The sequence below is a fragment of the Pelodiscus sinensis genome, chromosome 3 (genome assembly GCF_052426305.1).
Source record: "Pelodiscus sinensis isolate ZL-2025 chromosome 3, ASM5242630v1, whole genome shotgun sequence".
In the NCBI taxonomy this organism is placed as follows: Eukaryota; Metazoa; Chordata; order Testudines; family Trionychidae; genus Pelodiscus; species Pelodiscus sinensis.
This window is the reverse complement of record NC_143054.1, coordinates 23,460,474-23,471,058: the sequence shown is the minus strand read 5'-3', so window position 1 is coordinate 23,471,058 and position 10,585 is coordinate 23,460,474. Positions and strand designations below refer to the sequence as shown.

General features: G+C 38.8%; 1 long non-coding RNA gene across 1 annotated transcript in view; it reads right to left on the bottom strand.

Moving 5' to 3' along the window:
* Positions 1–2,787: 2,787 nt before the first annotated feature.
* Positions 2,788–10,585, bottom strand: part of LOC149524630 (uncharacterized) — a 35,383-nt gene continuing 27,585 nt past the window's right edge. The window contains exon 3 of the long non-coding RNA XR_016349042.1: positions 2,788–3,531. This is a non-coding gene — a long non-coding RNA (uncharacterized LOC149524630). The remainder of the gene's footprint in view (positions 3,532–10,585) is intronic.

Here is a 10,585-nt window from a genome sequence, read left to right as displayed (position 1 = left end):
GTCTGTATTTTCTGGGAGTGCATGAATAGCCTTTGTATCTATTAATGAGGGTTTTAAAATATATTCTTGTTAGTTTAATGTTAATAAAAGACTGAAAGTAAGTTCTTTTCTTTGTCATCAGAGTCAGTATAGCACATGAGGGAGCAGCAAAACCTGTCTAACACTGCCCTACCAACGTGCCTCAACCCTGGTGTGACGGGGTGTACCAGCCCCACACTGTGAAGGCTAAGCTTAATCAGGCCCACCTGGCTGAAGAAGCCCTGCCCTCACAATGCTACTGGACATACTTGGGCTGCAGCCCAGGTATAAAAGCCTGGAGGGAGGCTCAGTCTGGGCTGCTGCTGGAGGAGAAGAACCTCAGAGGAGAGCTCCTGACCCACACCAGCCAGCCGCCCAATAGGAGGACAGTGGAGACTCTAGCATGATTTGAGGCATCTACACCACCGACTACAAGGGAGAAGCAGTCCCCGAGGTACTAGAGGACTTTGCAAGCATGTGGGAAGCTATCCTGCTGGACCAGGTAGGAAGTGGTCCAGGGAGGGTGCAGGAGCAGCCTCTCCCACCTGGAGATCCCCAAAGCGTTTCGGACGGATTCCCTGCTGAGGGAGTGGTGAGCCATCCTGCCACTCACAGGGCCCTGGCCCAGGACCTGGTGAAGTAGGGTGGGCCCGGGTCCCCCTAGTGGGGCACAACCCCACCCCATGACTTGGCTCAGTGGGCCACTCAGCCCAGCCTTAAAGGACCGGTGAGCAACTTTGGGTTATTGCCTCTGGCCTTCTGGCCATCCAGCCCTGAGGGGAGGGGCCAGTCTACAGACTGTTTACAGAACATGCGGGGTGGGCTGAGGGCCCTGATAGCCCTGAAACACCTGGCTTGAAGAACACATCTCTAGGGGTGTTTCAGTCTCTGTACACTTTCAGTCTTTGGTTGCTGTGATGAGATTACTATCAAGGGTGTGAGTAAGTATAATACCTTCTCATCAGTGGCTTTCCAAACACTTTCCAACTATTAATGAATTAGGAATATATTACTGTCCTCATAAAAACTCACTATTCACCTAGTATATTGAGTGCTAGATCCCTTCATCCCTTTATTTCTAAATAATTGAGTGCCCCATTTAGAAATACTTCCTTTGATTTCCTTTCTCCAATTAAAAGATTGCAAGGCTAAAAGAGAACCATGTGACAGCAGGCCCCAGAATTTTACCAAAATAATTCCTGGAATATACCTTTTGGAAATACACCCAAATTTGACTTAAAAATTGTCAATGATAGCAAATCCACCATGACCTCTGCTTAACTGACAGCAGTTAACCATCTTCTCTGTAAAAAAAAGTATACCTTATGCCCAATCTGAATCTGTCTAGCTTCAATCTTCACACATTGGATTAAATTATTCCTTTGTCTGCTAGGTTGATAAGCCCTTTATCAAATTGTGTCCCCATGTAAGTACACTCTGATCAAGTCTCCTTTTATAAGGGTAGAGACTGTACAGTTCTGATATATGCCAACAAGTGCCAGCAATGTCCCTCTGCCATGTATATTGGTCAAACTGGACAGTCTCTACAACAAAGGTTAAATGGACACAAGTTAGATATCAGAAATGGAAACACATCAAAACCTGTAGAAGCAATTTTGACCTATCTGAGCACTCATTAATGGATTTAAAAGTAGTCATTCTTCTACAAAGGAATTTCAGAAACCAACTAGAGTGAGACTGCAGAACTGGCCTTCATATGCAAATCTGACATCGTCTCATATCTTTATCAAAGACATGAACTGGATGGGCTATTATCTTCAACACCCAAATGACATCAAAAGGTAAATATGATACACTTCTAGCCAACTCAATTCTAGCTCGTTAGTATTGGCACTACAATTGACAGATATATATTTCTTTTCCTCCCCTTCTTCCTCCTTTTTAAATTTGGAGGTTCCCCCCTTTTTTCTCCAGTGATCTGAGGAAGTGGGTTTTGCCCATGAAAGCTCGTGATACTATATATATTGGTAAAGGGCTACGTGTTGTATGTGTGTGTGTGGGGGGGGGGTTTGTTTTGTTTTTTTGTTTTGGGGTGGGTTTTTTTTAACAGAACAGCAGGCTGCCCAGTCCATTGCCAGTAACTAGAATATCAATTATTTTGTTTACTGCCAAAATCAGCTAAGATAGTAGGCCTTTGCAACAGACTTAGCATAACTACACAGACCAGGTGGGGACACAGGGTGACCACAAGAATTGAGTATTGTCCTATGGTATCTTCTTTTGCTTTTTTCAAACTGCTGAAGCATGCGGCTTTGAAAGATGGTGTGTGTGTGTAAAATATCTGTATAGCTAATAGCTTGGAAACTTCTTGTTTATCCTTTAAATTGCTAGCTTAACAGATTTTATTTTTGACTAACATCTTATTATGATACTAACAAAGGTAAAAGTGGAGGTGGGGAGTCTGAGCTTGCTGGATACTTTGTGGACACATCTTAGAATCTCCAATAGCAGACATAAGAGTGGACATCAGAAGGCTGTTATTGTGCCACTCAAAGACAACTACAGACTTTGGTAATTATTGATTACCCAGTTTTTTATCCATTTAATGTGTGCCATGTTAATGTTATATCATTCTATTTTTTTCTAAATCTATTATACCATAATCATTACCTTCAGCAGTCAAATTTGTGATGTCATCAAAAAAGATATCAGGGTAGCAAGGATCTACATTCCATAAACCTTATGGATTGATATTACCCTTCTTTAATCCTTTTTAACTGAGCCCTGTGCTTCTCTTTTATTTTAAGAGGATCAGCATCAGACTGTCAGGCCCAGAATAGTCATGTCAACCAGTACATCTTTTTTACATACTGGCACAATATTAGTGGTCTTCCAATTCTATTCTAGATAATTTATTATTTTAATACAGTATTATCAAGGAACTCCAATCAAGAATCAATATCCAATTGTATAAATAATTAATACGAATACCAGTTCTTGCCACGGAGAAAATACCCCAGCAGACCATCACAGTGTTCCTCACTTTTCATGCACTAATCCCAGTTTAAAGCTCTTTTAGATTTGCAGAGTGATATAAAGAGGCATTTGTATAAATAAATATCAGGTCTATCTTTCTTAGTGATACTTGTGATGACATGTTTTAGAATATGCACACACATATCCATGGGGAAATGGATAGAATAGCAACTTATTTTGCTTAGCATAAGCCAACAAATATATAGAATGATAAGTGATGCTGAAGTACTAGTGTCATAAATGCAACAGACAGATATTTGATAACAATACAGCTAGACGTATTTTCAGCTCCATTTGCTTAAATGTAGTTATCGCAGTCAAGTGGAAAGTACAATTCTCCAACTAGTACAAAAGTTTGTCAGTCAACAGGGATGAAAGCCAGATGTACCTCTATGCATTTCCATTCATTCCATAAAATCTTGACCCTTTTACCTCTTTATGCATTCCTATGAGATATGACGTGGGCAAATGTTCCACTGAAGTTTTCCATGCATCAAAAGTAGGTCTGAGTGAAAACTGTAAATAAACATAATATTCAATTTGTTGGATTTAGTTAAGATTTGCCTTTAGCTCCCAGCATTTAAGTAACCCTAACACATCCAAATCCTCACAAAAAGAAAATGTTAAGCTCTCATACAAGTTCACAAGATAAATGGTGTATTTAGAGACAGTTTATTATCACAGTAATGAGATGGTGTTCCCCAAACCTATCAACAGATTGCCAGCTGACACAGACAAACATCCTTCACTTCTAGGACCACAAATACAATTATTTTGTGTTAATGCAATAAGAAAAAATTAAATACGATGAACATTATTTTCCTAGGCACAACCGCTTTAAAATTTCCTATATCCTACCAGGCCTAGAACGGAAAAGGAGAAAGTTTGCAAAAGCTTCCTAATCCTACTTACCTGCTCATCAGATCCAAATCCTCTTTGGCTTCCTTAAACTTTCCCCAACATGAGAAGGTGGAACCAACTATTTATGAATTCAAAAGCAGCCTTTTCATTAATTTCCTTGGGAGATGGAATAGGCTATATTGAGTTAATACTTATCCAACGAAGGAACAGAAACTATGTAATATGACCAATTGTAACCAAGCAACAGCTCAAATTTCTCCTGACAAGTACTTGTCATGGATAGCTTGTTATCAAGCCATAGAGAAAAATCTCTGAACATTTGTCAAATAATTCTAAAGAGATCATTTCAATATCCAATAAATAGTAAGGAAAATTATAAGTTCCTGATGGATATTTCATGGGTAAAAAAGGAAGCTCAATTAATCAGGTAAATTATTCACTGAACACGGATGATGATTACAGGACTCAGACCTCAGGAGACAAATTTCAAACCTTCAGAAACTCAAAAAATGATCTAATCTGACAAGGGAGTACAAGGATTCAGCCACTTCTTACAGAATCCACAAACAAAAGAAAGTGCAGAAATACACCCTCCATTTTTAAGTCTGTCTCTTATAAAACTGTCTTATAGGCAGCAGAGAGAAAGAGAGAGAGAGAAAGACAGCTGCTCCAGTCAGATATTTTCTTGTAATTAATTCAAAAATCCCTCCAATGTAAACAATTTGTGTAATATTGCAAAACAGTATTGCCTAGTGTTTAAAGCAAATGACATCTGTGTTTTGTTTTCCATTCTGCTATTGACTTGCTGTAAGCAAAAACTTCTGTATCTCAGTTCCACGCACACCTGCAGCCACTGAGAGACAGACAAAATAAAATACATTTGACTACCCAGATTATCATCATTTTATTATAATATATTATTTCTGTCATGGTAGCACTTACTTATACAGGTACCTACAGTGCTAGGCATTATAAAAACACAAAGTCAGTGCTTGTCATGAAGGATTTAAATCTTTCTTAGTATAATAAATGAAAGTGGATACAACAAGCAGGAGAAGCACCAAAAAACATTGAGACAATTTAATAAAAAATTGGTTGATAAAGGTACAGATTGAACTTCTCTAATCCAGCACTCTTGGGACCTGACTGGTGCCACACCCAGAGAATTTTCCAACCACTGGAGGTCAATATTGTCTAGCAGCATTACCAACATTTCCACTGTTTATTGGGCTCTTAGAAGACATTTGGGGGTAAAGTAGAGCTAAATAACAGCACAGAACCAGGACTGGTGGCTTTAAACAAACTTTATGGGACTGCAGGAAATTTGGTCACAGCCATGATAAGTGGACATTTGGCTAACTAAAATCATGCCAGACCATGGATGTTGCCAGACCAGAGAGTGCCCGACTAGAGAGGTTCAACCTGGTGCTGGACCAGAGAGTTGCCCAACTAGAGAGGTTAATATATTAATGTGTTAATATATTAATATAATATTTAGATTTCTCTAAGATATTTAATTTGGTACCATGCAAATTCTGGAATGATACAAAATTAATATGGCACCCATTAAGAGGATTAAAACTGACAGGTCTCAAATGTATTATCAATAGGAAAAACAATGAATGAGTGTTCAGTTGAATCCCAGAGGGATCCATTCTTGCCCCTACTCTGTTTAACAGTCTCATCAACGACCTGGAAGAAAACATGAAATTATCGCTGTTAAAATTTGTAGATGACAGACATGGGGTGTGGTAAATAATGAAGACAAAAGATCACTGATAGAGCAGTCAAGATTGCTTGTAAACTAGGAAAAAGACAAATAATATGTAAGGCCATACATCAAGGAACAACAAATGCAGTCCATACTTAACAGGATGGTGGTACTCTATCCTTCAAAGATGCATGGGTGCCATTATGAGTGTCCCCATAGATAAGAAGCTGAACATAACCTCTCAGTGCAACTGTGTTTATAGAGTCACATAATTTAAGGCTAGATGGTCTAGTCTGACCTCCTGAATATCACAGGGCACCACCAGCTGCACACTAAACCTAACTACCAAAACTGGACCAAATTTCTACAATACACAGGGATTACAGCATTATACAGAAGTGTTATATTTTCTGTCTAAGCTCCTTTCTAACAATTTATAAATTAGAGCTGGTTGAAAAGTTAATTATTTTTCACAGAAAATTTCAATTTTTTTTCTAAATTCTCCAGGAATTCAGTTTTTGCTTTTCAGATTTTTAGCAAAAAAGAAAAAAAATCAATCCATATTTTCTGTAAAAATGTGTGGTTTGGTTGGAACAGCCATTTTTGGCAACAAAAAACAACCTTTAACCAGCTCTTCTATATATGTATTTTCCCTTCCTCTGACCAGTCACCTGCACACTAGGTTATACTTTATACTGATCTACCTCTGTTTCTTCCGTGCTGTTCCTAGAGCTCCAGTGTTTCTGGACCAGTATAGATTTTTGTTTCAGCAGCCCTTGAAGTTAATCATAAAGAAACACCACAGGTTCAACTCAGTGGCAAAGGCTCAGCCAGATTTATTGTTAACAAAAGGGCCTCATATAACACATGTATGCCAGTGACAAGACATCAAGTCTATTAACATATTGTTCTTCCCTAAACTAATACAATCATGTCATTTCTTTCACTCTTTTTATAGATTGACACAAACAAGTTACCTATAACATTCCAGATATTCATTACCATCCTTGTACATTGTACCTGATAGTTCCAACAAGGCCTCTCCCATTATCCTGCCACTCTATTCTTATCTTACAAGGGGTCTGTGTGTTTCTGTACCAGTGTCTAAGGAGTGTATTTACATAGTTAGTTGACACATAGTGCTAGTGTTCAAACAAGGCCTACTATAACGTTGGGTCTCTACTCCAAGGAGGTAGACAACTGTGTGCTGGGACAAGTCCCTTAAATTGAGTCTTACCAGAGCTGATCTCAGTGTGTCTTATTTTGCAGTTGTATGTGGCCCGTGTGTACTTGAGGAGGATTAATAGCATGGCTCAACAAGACAGGAAGAAAGGATGCCCAGGCAGGCTCAGTGGTATTTCAGTACAATAGGTTTGCAACTCAGGGTGGGAAACCTGTCACACATGGATTCTAGCAGGCTTAAACCTGACAGTCACAGACAGTGATGAAGAGATCTTTGACCTTGGACAACTGAAAATGACGTGATGACAAAAATAGAAATATTGATGAATAACAGTATTTTAAGAGTTCAGAAGAGGTACTGAAAAAATTGAAGCTGCTGCATCTTTTTTCCGTCTGTTTCTGTGGTTCTTTATTACTTAAGTAGGAGATGCTGTAGAATGGAACTTGACTGGATATTCTGAGTCAAATTCCTTGTCAGGAGTGTTGGAATGAGCTTACATGTTATTTTGTGAGAATTCACCTTTTATTCAAGGGGGGAAATGTCCTATTACCACTTTTCCATTCCAATTTCTATCACATTTTTCACAGGGCAAGTGGAGATATTTTGATCGTGTCCCAAACAAACAAACAAACAAAAATGTCACGATATTTGTTTGGATGTGAAGACAATATATAAACATCTCTGAAACCCCAAGTAGGAAGGTAGTTCCTTGTGCTATTCCTCCAGATCTCATCTAATCCCTTCAGAATTCCATAAAACATTCATTCTCAAGAGTAATGGGAGTGCAGAAAGTAATCTCTGGCAATACCTACTAGTGTGGGGCTCTAATTATATATTTACTTCTAATTGATTACACTTTTATTTAAGCAAACCTGAAAGCTTGAAAATTTAGAAGTAATAATAAAAGAAAATACTATTTATTGAATAGAAAATTAGTCTGCAGAACTCATTGTCATAAGTTGACATGAAGGATAGAAGGTTGTAAAGAAATGATAATGAAAATACATACCGTTATAAAACTAAGGATTAAAACATAAAGATGCAGAAAGAGGTGCCATAATTTTGGAAGGACTATAAGCAGTCAGGCTTTGGGCCACAAGCCAGTCCTTGACGAATTGGGTTTTAAAAGAATATTCAATAACTGTATGCTTCAGGGTTCTTGGACTTCATTTTGAAATTCCTGGTACAGGCCAGTATGTAGGACAGGACATTGGACTAGCTGGACCCCTGATTTAATCTACAATGCAATGCTTATTTTCTTAACTGAAAAGAGAAAATCTTTACACTTGTATATGTCACATTTTGATATATGTAGAATTCTCTAGCCTTACTGTGAACATTTTTCATTCTAACAGGTAACATATTTTTTCATTCTTTTTAGCTGTGATGGCCTTTGGCACTCCTGAGTTCTACCAAGAACAGGTTTTCCTGAACATATGTCACTGAGAATTAACTCTACCAGTTGAAAACATATTAAAGAAAAAAAAAATCTCATTGCAATGGATCATATAGTCAGCGTGCTGGTATTCAGCCCTAATGTTTTGGTAACATCACCTCCCTACGTCCTGCAAAACTTATTCTCTTTAGATTTCCTGCCCCTCCATAACTGGTGCCAGACACCATATGGTTCTCCATCCTTTTGGCTTTCTTAAGTTGACTATTGACACAGAGTAGCCTATCTTCCAGGTTTCCTTGGTCCTTCTCAAATCTCTGTAAATCTTCCAACTTGTCCCTCATAAAGCCACAGGAAATTCTAGGTTCCTAGCTAAAACAAGCTGGCTACTTGCTCTCTGTCACCTTTGGCTGATAACTTTCCACATAGAAGAAGGGAGGCCTCAGGGAAGGAATTTCAATGTGGAGTCAGGAAAATCTTGGGTTGGGGTTAAGCATGGAATCTCCAGACCATAAAGGGAGATACAAGAAAACCTGAAATGGAAAACAGAAGCCACAAAAGTAGTGCACAGGTAGGAAAGACCAGGTCAGAACATAAGAACATAAGAACATAAGAACGGCCGTACTGGGTCAGACCAAAGGTTCATCTAGCCCAGTATCCTGTCTGCCAACAGTGGCCAGCACCAGGTGCCCCAGAGAGGGTGGACCGAAGACAATGATCAAGCGATTTGTCTCCTGCCATCCCTCTCCAGCCTCTGACAAACAGAGGCCAAGCACACCATTTTATCCCCTGGCTAATGGCCTTTTATGGACCTAACCTCCATGAATTTATCCAGCTTCTCTTTAAACTCTATTATAGTCCTAGCCTTCACAGCCTCCTCTGGCAAGGAGTTCCACAGGTTGACTACACGCTGTGTGAAGAAGAACTTTCTTTTATTAGTTTTAAACCTGCTACCCATTAATTTCATTTGGTGTCCTCTAGTTCTTCTATTATGGGAACTAATACAGAGGAGAAGCTGAAAAGCAAAAACTGTAGACAAATAACAACAGGCCAAGAAAGTGAGGTGGAGAATACCAGGGCAGAAGCAAATCTGGAAAAGGGGAATGAAGGAGGAGGAGTCACCCCCATAAGGACAAGCCAAAAAAAGATGGAAGATGAACCCACCATACCTCAGTTATGGGGCCCAAAGGTGGAAGCAACCCCCAAACAGGGATGAGTTTGGGAATAAACCCAAGTGTGGGAAAGAAAGGGAGGGGAATGTGTGACAGGTTGCTGTTAACCACTTCCCTTTGGGCTCTATGGAAGCCAGCACCCTGGTCACTGAAATTATCATAGCATTAGAGGTGGTTACACCTGTTGGTAGCCTGATAAGGTAATGAAGTAATTAGCTCAACATGTGGTGAACCCAGCAAGGATGCTAAGCAACAGAAAATCTAACACTAGAAGCAAGAGGGCACTCTTTAGAACTGCTACTGTGTGGCTGTATTGTACCTGGAGCTTTAAGAAGTAAACAAACAATAACCACAGGTGATTACATTACCTTGCTGAACCTTTGTGCTGTTTAATTCACTAAGAGGGCTTACAAGTTAACATACTCCTGGGAAGGAAGGGGGTGTCTATTCACAACCCTCTATAACAGAGGCAAAATAATTTCATTCAGTTACCCCTGTGACATGCCCGATAGCTATAGAAGTCTCTCTGTTAAACACTAGCACCTTCAAATACAAATGCTTGAGCTTGACTTGCCAGTATTGCCTCAATGTTTCTTCCTTGTTATTAATTAACAATTAAAATATATGCTTATAGCACTAAGTACTAACCACTAGACCTGAGCAATTTTTTTGGATGAAATCTCTTTCTGTGTGGGTTGGGAAAGGATAGAAATAGGTAGACAAAAATGTCAGATTCAGAAACATTTGGCAAATTTCCTGGCAAATTCATGTTGATTTGACAATTTGGTTGAAAAATTTGGTTGAAAAAAACTAAAACTGTTCTGAAAACTGAAACATAGCATGCTGATTTTTCAATTTAAAACAACTTTATTTTAAAATTTCCTTTATTTTATGCAAGTGTTCAGTGAAGAACATGAATGCATTTCAAGGTCCTTGAGTATGGACAAGAGGCTGAAATGATGGCAGAACTTAAATTCAGCTATTAAGAATAGGGTACTGAGATGGGAATACCAATTCATTTAACCAAATAAATCATGATGGAATGATTTTGAAGGGAAGAATAGACAACAATCTTAGGGCCAGATCAACTACAATGGGACATCTTGTGGGATAAGGTACTAGTCAAATAGTCCTAGGTTAATAAAGGTTTCCTTCTCAAAAAAATAAAACTATTTAACTTAAGTATAAACATTTTACAAGATGGTGACACAGTACCATGATCAGAAGAAGTGCACCTGACTTTCCCAAAT